Source organism: Pinus tabuliformis, chromosome 3_1 (genome assembly GCF_031772625.1).
Source record: "Pinus tabuliformis cultivar Carrire ecotype Pingquan chromosome 3_1, CPIR1, whole genome shotgun sequence".
Lineage (NCBI taxonomy): Eukaryota > Viridiplantae > Streptophyta > Pinopsida > Pinales > Pinaceae > Pinus > Pinus tabuliformis.
This window is the reverse complement of record NC_142301.1, coordinates 814,052,366-814,064,365: the sequence shown is the minus strand read 5'-3', so window position 1 is coordinate 814,064,365 and position 12,000 is coordinate 814,052,366.

The following is a 12,000-nucleotide window of genomic DNA, read 5'->3' as shown; positions in this document are numbered from 1 at the left end:
TCATTTTTCTTTCCTAAGTATAAATTTAACATGTTTTCAACCATAACATGCTAGATACAAAAGAAATTAAAAATTTTTCAACTATAAAATTAAAAACCCATGACATTATGAACAAATTACATCACTAAATGAATTCAAAAGTCATTATTTGTATATTGAATAAAACATACATTATATCTCTAATTTAATATTGCATTGTAGATATTTTAAACAGTAAAATTTATCGTAATTAAGACATATAATCCAACAACATAAAAATTCCTCATAACTTCTCATTTAACACCATATGGAAAACATTAATTTTATTTGAAGATACGATGCATATATCAGTTATATAAACTGTCTTAAACAATTATTCAAAATAACTCATATTTTCTTGCACACCATCAGAATTCACATCTTCAGATGAGTGACTGGATGCTGACGAAGATGTTCCATATTCTTCCCTTTCATCAACTAGTGCCCCATTTGAGTCCACATGCATGTCCAACATTTTAGGTTTCAAAATTCTTCTAGATCTACGACTGGTTTCAGCAGACTCCCATGTCAACACTGTTCCTTCTGGTAACAACCTTTTCAGAATCTCTATCGTCTTGAAGCGAAGAGTTCCTCTCTCTGTTAAATTGAAGTCATAAACAAGTATGTCAACATCCTCCAATTTTAATATGTATGTGTGGCGGCGATTTATATTTGTACCCTTTCTTTTTCTTTTTCCGCCATTTTTTTTGTCAACTACCATCTCTGGCTTATACACACCATTGAATGGGTGTGTATTCGTGGCATACCAATGTACTTCAACACTTGTAACATCCTCATTTTTTGTAAAGACCTTTATAACTTTAGCAACCCAAAATGGATAGCCATTGGGATCTCCATCTGCTAGCACTGCAATCATGCAACCCTCCTTAATATCATGTACTGAACCCCTGTAAAGGTCTTCCATGGCTTCACGTTGTGCACGAGATCTTCTGGAACCAATATACGTCTCTCTTTCCGCTGCCTCTGAAGAATTAATAATACCTTGAGATTGTTGCTATTCAACAATGTTTACTTCCTCATGTTCATTCGACACATTTTGTGGCCAAATAAATGGATTTTTCAAAGGTATATCTTCATTTGTTGTTGTTGAAATGATATCACTTTGATTATTGAAAAATGACTCCCACCAAACTGAATCAACAATGTCAAAGTACTCATATGTATATCTAATACATTTTTTAATTTCTTCCAGGCAATCAGAATAATTTATATCTCTATTCTGTTTGTGTGCATTCTGAACTTCACAAACTGATTGTAATAACAATATTTTTGATGCAAATATTGGATGATCTGGAATGAGCTTCAAAAATTGCAAACCTAATGACGATGCCCATTCTGTAGTAGTTGAATACTTCTTGCCCCATATTAGTGTTTTCCCATCAATTTTTTTGATACGAAATTGATGTTGGAAGCTAATGTCATTAAGTTGTTCAATGCATTTCCCCTCACCATATGATCCCAGAATAAACCTTCGCATGTCAACAGTTTCTTCCAACACATCAAAAGTAGGCTTTGGCATGTATGATTTCTTAATACATTCAATTAGAGATGGAAAGCTCCCAACTTCCTTCCTCCTCAATGTGACTGAAAAACAACTGAACATTTGATCAATATGATCATGAGTGTGCCCAACAAGAAGGAAACCAACCTTTACCTTCTGAAAAATTCTCAATTCAACAAGCATGTTTAGATATCCAAAAACAACCTGATTTTTGTTTTCATGGCAAGTGTTGTCCAATTGTAGATACAAAACTTCAGGAAGATTACCAGACCAATGAGAAATCACATCATGAATTATGGTTATGGTCAGATTTTCATCATTATGAATATTTGGAGCTGTGAAGTACACCCTTGGCAACATTTTCCCATTGAAGACCATACAACTGACCAAGTGAAAATGAATAAAATTTTCCTCCTGTAAATGTTTGGGTGTGCAAAAAAAATGTGGTAAAAGTGTATTCTTCTGGTCCATACCATCAATTATCAAACCCAAATATTTATTCAGATTATCATAACACTTCTTTCAATGCTTGTACAACTTCTTCCATTCGTTTGCTTTTTGTTTGCGATGCTCCTGAAGTTCTTTGACAATTAAATCTACACAACATAAAAGAAATTGATTAAGAAATATGTTTTCATAGTTGATGACTATACAATTTTAAAAGTTAAAGTTATGAATGCTTACCTCTTTTTGAGCCTTCACATTTGTCCCTTTTTTATTTAAGAGAAGAACATGTACTGCAAATCCCCATCCTTGTCTTCTTAGGAATACGAACATTGTTGAATTTTTTCTTCCATATCTTCACAAAATATTGATATGTAATAAACTGGCCATGTCCCTCAGTACCTTCTGCATATTCTTTGTATAAGTTGTAGATTTCTTGTCTTGAAAAATTATCTGGAATATGTATTGTCTCTCTATTTGGCATACACTCTCCATGCTTTGAAAAGAAATCTTTCATCCATGACATTGCAGTATTTGATAAAGGCCCAAACTGTCTTTTATGACGTACTTCTGAATAAAATGTGGGATCCTTTTCCAAATTTTCTTGAATTCTCGAGAGACGAAAATTCCCAATCAAATGAAACATTTTGAAAGCTTTTTTACACATAAATAAATTCCTAATATGATAATCATAACCTGACAATGTAGATTGCATGCACCCAACTAAATATGAATTTTGCATGCTTTTATTCATTGACAAATATCTTTTCCTGCTTTCTAATGCAAATGTGAAATCCATATGTTTCAAGAAATTTTTTTGGCAACATTCACTTGAAATGAGAGCGCTAATAGAGCTTCTTCTCGTCAGATATTCTACTCTACCCCTTGTATAACTAGAATAGCTTGCATTGATACGAAAAGGTCTGCTCCTACTCCTCGATGCAATATTTTTTGGCAACATCTCCATGATTGGATCATCATTTGTATAAGGATTTTCATCATCATTAAGAGAAATGTTATCCACACTATGATCAGCTTTGCTTTTCAAATATTGACTTGGAGGATATTCTTCATCTTCCCCTTCTTCAGTGCTACTATCATAGTCCTTAGAATTTGGACTGAATGGAAAATTTGATTCGATGTTTAATGGATATTCTTCCTCATGTGCATTGTCAGTGCTACTCTCATAGTCCATAAAATTAGGACTACGTTGAAAATGTGACTGTTTACTTATTGAAGATGCTACATCCTGTCCTTTGTCACTGCTACCTTTATACTCATTAGAATTAGGACTAAGTGCATCATCCTGTCCTTCATCACTGCTACTCTCATAGTCCTTAGAATTAGGACTAACTGGACACCATGACACTCCATACTTTTGAAATTCATCATCATGTTGTTCATCACTACTACTCTCATAGTCCTTAGAATTAGGACTAAGTGGACACCGTGACACTCCAATCTTTTGAAATTCATCATCCTGCTCTTCATCACTGCTGCTCTCATAGTCCTTAGAATTAGGACTAACTGGACACTGTGACACTCCATACTTTTGAAATTCATCATCATGATGTTCATCACTGCTGCTCTCATAGTCCTTAGAATTAGGACTAAGTGGACACTTTGACACTCCATTCTTTTGAAATTCGTTATCACGCTCTTCATCACTGCTGCTCTCATAGTCCTTAGAATTAGGACTAAGTGGACACCGTGACACTCCATTCTTTTGAAATTCGCCATCATGCTCTTCAAAACAACTGCTCTCATAGTTCTCAAAATTAGGATTAAGTGGACACCGTGACACTCCATTCTTTTGAACTTCACCATCTTGCTCTTCAAAACTGCTACTCTCATAGTCCTCAGAATTAGGACTAAGTGGACATTGTGACAATCCATTCTTTTGAACTTCACCATCATGCTCTTCATCACTGCTGCTTTCATAGACCTTAGAATTAGGACTAAGTGGAATCTGTGACTCTTTATTTATTTGAAATTATCCATCCCCTCTTTCATCAGTGTTGCTCTCATAGTCTTTAGAATCAGGGCTAAGTGGAAGAATTGACTTTCTATTCATAGTGGAAGAATTCCCGCTATATTCATCAATATGAATAGAGTTGTTACGCGATGAAGATGTTGATGGTGTATAAATCAAAACTTCAATATTAGAACAATCCATCCCTTTCAAATAGAAGATGTTGAATGATACAAATGGAGAGTCTCCTAAGGATATTATATAGCTTAAAGAATGAAATTTTCCCTCCAAAATTATTCCCTCCAAAAAGTTTCGAAAAAATATTTCCCTCCAAAAATTTTCGCAAAAATATTTCCCTCCAAAAATTTTCGCGAAAATATTTCCCTCCAAAATGTTTGTTAGATTTATTTACCTTCATTATTTTATTCTACAATTTATTAAAAAATTTAAACTAAATTTTTTTATGAAATAAATCACTAAAATTAAAATTGTAAACTACAACTTCTACATTAATTATTCTAATAGTTAAAGTATATAATATTTACTAAACAATATATATATATATTTTTTAATATATTCTAAAACAAATTAATCCTACATTCAACTCATTGTAAAACAATCTACAATATTCGCTTTATAATATTTTAAAACAAATTATCCCACATTAACCGTACAGAAAAACGTCTCCGTAATTTCACTTATATATTAAATTTCATTATCACTATTACTCACGTCACATCCAGGTTTTCTGAAGTTCGTTGAAAGACTCGTGAATTTGTGGAGCAGCTATATTGCTATCAACAACATATTCAACGAAGAATTCTCGCAATTGAAAGGTAAGTTAAATTTTTTTCCTTCAAAATTTTCATATTAAATTAATTTAATGAAGAATAATTTTTTTTAAAAATTAATAATTTTTCTGAGCCAAAATAACAATTACGTCCATCGTGAGCATGGTGGGCCCGATCAAACTCAATCACCCAATAGCCGTGGGTGGGCCGTCGTGGTGTCGTGCGGTGGGCGGGGAGGTCGGGCGGGGTGTGAGGGCGCCGGGGGGGTGGGGTGTGAGGGCTGCGGTGCCCACCCCGGCAGCTCGCCCACCTGTCGCGGGGGTTGGGTGATTCTCAGAATCGCCCAACCCCGTGGCGGGCGGGCGAGCTGCCGGGGTGGATGCCGCAACCCGACTCGCCCCCTATCACCAACCCCCCACTCTCGACACTCTGACCCCCTTCAACCACACCCCGTGCCCCTGCCTCCTTACCCCCCCTCCACATCCCCACATGACTCGTCAACACTCCCATCCCTACCCGCACCTGCCCCCTCACCCGCACGCCCTCCCCGTCATCCACCACCTCACCTCACGCGCCCTCCCCACGCGGTGACCCTCCCCATCCCCTCACACTTGCCCTCCTGCCCACCTCAGCCACCCTCCCACCCTGGCTCTCCTCACTCCATCCCTTCCCCCCGTGCCCACCCTCCACCACTCCCAGCCCGCTCCTTACCCCCTCCCACGGCCTCCCCACACCCCTCCCTACCGAGCCCCTCTCCCTTCCCACGCACTCCTCCCCCTCTCCACCCACAGCCTCCCCCTACCCCCTCCGCCCATGACCCCTACCCTCCCTCACACTCCGCACCCCATCTCCCCCACCCCCGCCACAACCCCTCACACTCCTCCCTCAACCCACCCCGCGCTCACCTCCCTCTCACCCCCCGCCGCCCTCACCTCCCTCTCACCCACCCATGTCGCACCGCCCTAGCCCCCCATGCCCAACGCCCCTCACCCCTCGCAACCCCCATGCCCCACACCCCATCACCGCTCGCCCCTCCTCCCCCCTCATGCCCCATGCCCCACCCCCCTCACTCACCCATGCCCAACCCCCCACCCCCCTCACCTCTCGCCCCCCCCCCCCCTCCCCATGCCACATGCCCACCCACCACCCCCCTCACCTCTCCCCCCCTCCAACCCACCGCCCACACCCCCCCTCACCTCTCTCCCCCTCCCACCCGCCAACAACCCCCCCCCCAATGCCCCACCGCCCATCCCCCTCACCTCTCCCCCCCCTCCAACCCATGCCAACCCACCCCCCTCACCTCTCTCCCCCTCCAACCCACCGCCCACACCCCCCCTCACCTCTCTCCCCCTCCCACCCGTCGCCCCACGCCCCTCCCTCACCCCCTCTCCTCCCTCCACTTCCCTCCCTCCCACGACCTCCCCCGCCACCCTCTCGCCCTCCTCTCCCCCTCTCCTCCCCCCCCCACAGCCTTCTCCGCCCTCGTCGGTGGCTCACCCCCCCGCCCCACCGGCGGCCGGGCGATTCTCGAAATCGCCGGGCTACCGGTCAGGCGGGGGGGGGGGGGGCGGAATCGCCTGACCGCTGGTCGGGTGGGGGGGCGGGTCGCTGGGGTGGCGCGACCGAGGAATCGCCCAACCGCCAGTCGGGCGAGGGGTGCGGGCCACCAGCGAGGGTGGAGGAGGCCGTGGGAGGGGAGGGGAGGGGGGCGGGGGGGGGGCAGAGAGGGGGTGGGGAGGGGGAGGGGAGCGGAAGGGGGGTGGGGAGGGGAGCGGAGGGGAGGGAGGAGAGGGGGAGGGGAGGGCGAGAGGGTGGCGAGGGAGGCCGTGGGAGGGGGGGACCGGAGGGAGGAGAGGGGAGGGGGAGGGGTTTGGGTGGGAGCGGGAGGGAGGATAGGGGAGGGTGCGGTGGTGGGTGGGGCATGGGGGGGGGGGCGAGAGGTGAGGGGGGTGGTGCATGGGGTGGCGGGCTGGTGGGGTGCGCATGGGGGGGTGAGAGAGAGGTGGGTGGGGGGGGGTGATGGGGCGGAGTAGAGTGGGGTTGGGGCATGGGGAGGGGGGCAAGAGGTGAGGGGGGTAGGGGTGTGGGCATGGGGGGGGGGGGGGGGCGAGAGGTGAGGGGGGTAGGGGTGTGGGCATGGGGGGGGGAAGGGGAGAGGTGAGGGGGGTAGGGGTGTGGGCATGGGGGAGGGGAGGTGAGGGGGGTAGGGGTGTGGGCATGGGGGGGGGAGGGGAGAGGTGAGGGGGGTAGGGGTGTGGGCATGGGGGGGGGGAGAGAGGTGAGGGGGGGATTGGGGGGGCGAGAGGTGAGGGGGGGATGGGTGTGGGCATGGGGGGAGAGCAAGGTGAGGGGTCGATGGGGGTGCGTGGGTTAGGAGGGAGAGAGGTGAGGGGGGTGGGCATGGGGCCGGGGAGAGAGGTGAGGGGGAATGGGGGTGCGTGGGGTAGGAGGGAGAGAGGTGGGGGAGGAGGGGTAGAGTGGGGTGGGGCATGGGGGTGGCGAGAGGTGAGGGGGGTAGGGGGGTAGGGGGTGGGCATGGGGGGGAGGAGAGAGGTGTGGGGGGATGGGGGTGCGTGGGGTAGGAGGGAGAGAGGTGAGGGAGGGGGAGGGAGAGAGGGGAGGGAGGGGGAGGGGGAGGGAGCATAGGGGTTGGGGTAGGGAGGAACGGAGGGAGAGAGGGGAGGGAGGGAGAGAGGGGAGGGAGGGAGTGGGGGAGCATGGGGGTTGGGGTAGGGAGGAACGGGGGGAGAGAGGGGAGGGAGGGGGTGGGGAGCATGGGGGTTGGGGTAGGGAGGAACGGGGGGAGAGAGGTGAGGGAGGGGGGTGCATGAGGGGTGAGGCAGGGAGAGAGTCGAGGGGTAGAGAGGGGGGGGCGCACATGAGGGGTGCGGTAGGGAGGTGCGCATGAGGGGTGGGGGGGTAAGGGCGTAGGTTGATGGGAAGGGGTAGGGGGGTGAGGGGTAAGGGTAAAGGGGTGGGGGGTGAGGGTGGAGGTAGACGAAGGGGAGGGGGGAGGAGGAAGGTAGGGAAAGGGGGGGTGGAAAGGGTGGTGGGGAATGGGGGGAAGGGGACGGGGGTAGGGGGAAGGGAAGGGTTGTGGGGGCAAGGGGGGGCGAAAAGGGGGCGAAAAGGGAGGTAGGGTGAGGGCGAGGGGGGCGGTTAAGGGGGGAGTGGGGAAGGAAGGTGGGGAAAGGGGGGCTGGGAAGGGTGGGGAAAGGGGGAAGAGAAAGGGGGGGTCAAGGGGGAGGTGTAGGGGGGTTAAGGGGAGGGAGGCGAGTGGTCGGGGTGGGGTGGAAACGGCGTGGGTGCGTGGGGGGAGGAGGGGGTGGATGTGGGTGGAGGGATGGTGAGAGGGAGGAGCAGGGCGCAAGGGGGTGGGTGAGGGGAGCGCACGTTTGGGGGGAGGTGGGGGCACGTGGGTGGAGAGAGTGGCGGGGAGGACGTGCGGGTGAGGGGGGGCGAGAGGGATAGGGGAGAGGCGGGTGGCTGTGAGGGAAGAGGGTCGGCGTGGGCGCGTGGGGGTGGAAGGGGGTCGGGTGCGGCGTCCCCACACGTTCGCCCCCGCCCACACCCGTGCACCCCTATCGCCCACACCCACCCGGCCCGCCCGCCCTCACCCGTCCGGCTGTCCACCCAGCCCCGCCGTCCCTCACCCGACCTCCCGCCCGCCCATCGACCTGCCCGCCCGCCCGCCCATTAGGGGTGGTTGGGCGATTCTGATTATACAAATAAAAAATTTATGATATATTTTCGTTGTTAATTTAAGTTAATATGTTTTTGTTATTTACTGATTTATGTGTTTCTATTTTTCAGGAAAATGGCATCAAAGAAAATTTATGTGAATCTTTCTGGACCAAAGACTCTTAAAGGTGCATCTTCAAAAAACATTGGTGAATGAACTCCACCTAAGCTCATGGCTACAAATCTTTCAAGTGCCTCAAGTGATAAGAAGATAATTTCAGACTGGAAGAATTCAAAAGAGGTGAAATTTCCATCAAGAGTCTGGTATGTGAAAGAAAGAGAAAGCACAAATGTGAATATATATCTATATATTGATATACCAAATGATAATGGAAATTTTGAGGTGATGGGAAGAGTCATAGATATGTGTTCGGTACCGAACACTGAAGTTGTTTACGTACTTAAAAAAGCTCCCAAGTCACATGAAAGGATTAAATACCGACTATCATATTCATTATATGACATGAGAGAGGTATCTACAAAGTTGTGTAAACAAATCGTAAATGAGATGACACAAAACATCGTAAGTATTGTTATTTATATTTGTATTTTGCGTTCTTGAAAGTGTCTCGCTATATTTTTTAACTTTGTTTTTATTGACATATGATATTTTGTTTGGCAGAATTTTGTTGAAAGTTGTTCAATTAGGTTGGGAGGCATTCATTTCATAGAGCATGATATCATGAAAGTTGTTAGCAATTTCTACTCAGTGTCAGAAGAAGATATGGAAAACAAGAAAAATGTAGTAATTGATGATGCTACAAAACTACATCCAAAGAATAAGAAAAAAAGGCCTCTGGTGGATAAATCTAGCAAGGGTAAACAAGTTACTTTTGAGGACGATGAAGTTGAAACTGACAGTGAAGCATATGTTGCCATTACTGAAGATGACATTGGAACTGAGAAAAGTCATAAAAGACCAAAAGTAAAAATTCCCAAGAATAAATCTGTTGAGAATGTTATGACGAAGAAAAGTAAAGTTGAAGATTTTGAAGTAGTCATTACCAGCAGTCAAGAACCTAGTGAAACTTCAAAAGAAAGCAAAGAAATCATTACACCAGGAGCTGATTTAGATGATGGCATTATCAAAACAAAACAAAATTCCATTCGAAAGAATTTGACAAAGAGAAACTTAATTGATGGTGGTCGTACATTTCAGCTTAATGTCAAACAAACCTATAAAGCAAGTGAAGGACAATGCCAATATCAAGTCAGAAAGCCACATCATCTGCATGTTTACAACTTGAAGACATTGATGAGGTACAATCCATATGCTCATGTGGTTAGTTATGTGCTTCTTGTTGATCCACTTCAAGTTCCCAACAAAGAAGCATTTGATAAGTCAAAATGTTTTGAATACAATTATTATGTGCTTGGGGGGAACCATTCTGTAGAAGCTCAAAGACAATTGATGGAGGAATATCCTAATAACCCACGTTTTGAAACAATGAAATGTATCATTTATGCTGGTTTAAATGAAACAGAAGCAAAGTTAGTGGCATGGGATCATAATTCAGATAATGAATATAGGATGTCTATGACTTTCATCCAAAGGGTTAGATTTATTCATAGTGAATTTCAAGAAAAATGTGGTGGGGATAGGATAAATGTTACTGTAGATTTCCAAAAGGAATGTTGTATGGAAATAGGCTATCAAATTGAAGAGAAAACCAATTCAAAAGGTGGAAAAGGCAACAAAAATAGTGATTTATTCAGAGGTGTTGATAACATTTTCCAATTGGCATTTAGAACTGGAGATGTTTGGAAGTTGATTGATGAGATTTTTAGCATGTGGGAAGACATTGGCATTAAAAACCAGAGGGTCAAAAAGTCTAAGCCATTGATATGTAGCAACAGTAAATCAACTCTTGCACTGAAGCAACTTCCAGACGATGTGACTATCACGCCTTGGAGGGCGATGCAAGGAGTGAAAGATGAGAAAATTGTCAAAACAATATTATCTCATGTGAGGTCAGGGGAATTATCATTGGAGGAAATGTCTAAAGAATTTCAAAAGTAAGTTTGTTGAATTATTTTTATTTATTTCTAGATTATAGTTATCTTTTAAATAAAACATGTTGTTCTTGGCAGTATTTGTTATATATATCATTATATTAACTTTTTCTTACTTTATCTATGCAGTCACAAAGTTTACATGAAAATTCAAGAACAAATGGTTAGATTGTTGAATGAAGATATTTGGGATGAAGTTGTACGCAACTATCCAGATTCAAGTTCTACATCAACATTAAAATCTTTTTATCTTGCATTTAAAAAGGTATCTTGATTTATACATTCATTTTTATTCTGTGTACTATTTTTAATTTAAAACTTACACATATTTGTTTATTTAATAAAAGATGAGGAAGGAAGATAATGGAGCACCAGACAGTTTCAAGACTTTTATTGAAAAAATAAAGATCGAAAGACTGAGGAAGCAACGTATTAAGAATGTTGAACTTGATCCAACTCTTAATCATTTCATTTGGAATGGGCTAGACACTATTCAATATCAAGTAATACAAGGCGACCGTGAAGACATTGCTAAACTCATACCAAAAAGGGATTATGCCCTAGTTATTGTGGATATTCCCCATGGTTTCAATATTCCAAATATTTACTATGATAGTGACCCTTATACTTATCAAGCTTTTAATAAAGTGGTTGCGGGATTTGTAGAAGTGACGTCATCACCATTATGGAGATTTGTGACATTTCATTCAGACACACAATTGGCAATGATATTGTCAAGCTTCAAGGGGAAAACAAATTCAAGGATGCAGCTTACATGGTAAGACGTTTAAAATGTATATTTGATTAATGTTGAAAATTTCATTTATGTACAAGTTAATTGAACTTTTACTATTTCATGTGACAGGCAAAAGTCAAATCTTCTTAACAATGAAGATCAACAATTTATAAATGACTGTGAGTTCACTCATATTGATAGTTGGACAAAAGATGATAGCCATATGTCTATGATTTTTAATCAGGTGGACAGAAAGAGTCATAGCCAAATACTGACTTATGATGCTGTTGTGAGAAAACTAACATATGAAGACAAAGAAACAAAAGGAGAGATAGTTAACATTTATCAAAAACCACAATTATTGATTAACTATCTTATAGACATATGTTCAAATGAAGGAGATTGGGTTCTAGATTTATTTTCTGGCTCAGGTAAGTTTTATTATATGGAATTGAATTTCAATATGTTCTTTTTTTAATTAATATGTCATTGTACTAATTTACTTCATTATTTCTTTTGTGCTTGATAATTAGGTACAACACTAGCATGCTGCCTTCAAAAAGGAAGAAATTGCATTGCAATTGAGAAAGATCCATTACAGTGCAATTTCATTCAGCAAAGAATTAATGCTCTTCAATTTCTTCCAGATGCAATGCAAGAAATTGGGTTGAAGAAAGGGGACTTTAGTGAATCACGTGTGGCAAAAAAGGCAAAGGAACCCCAACCACCATTACATGGAATGTTTGGAAAGACATACATTGGG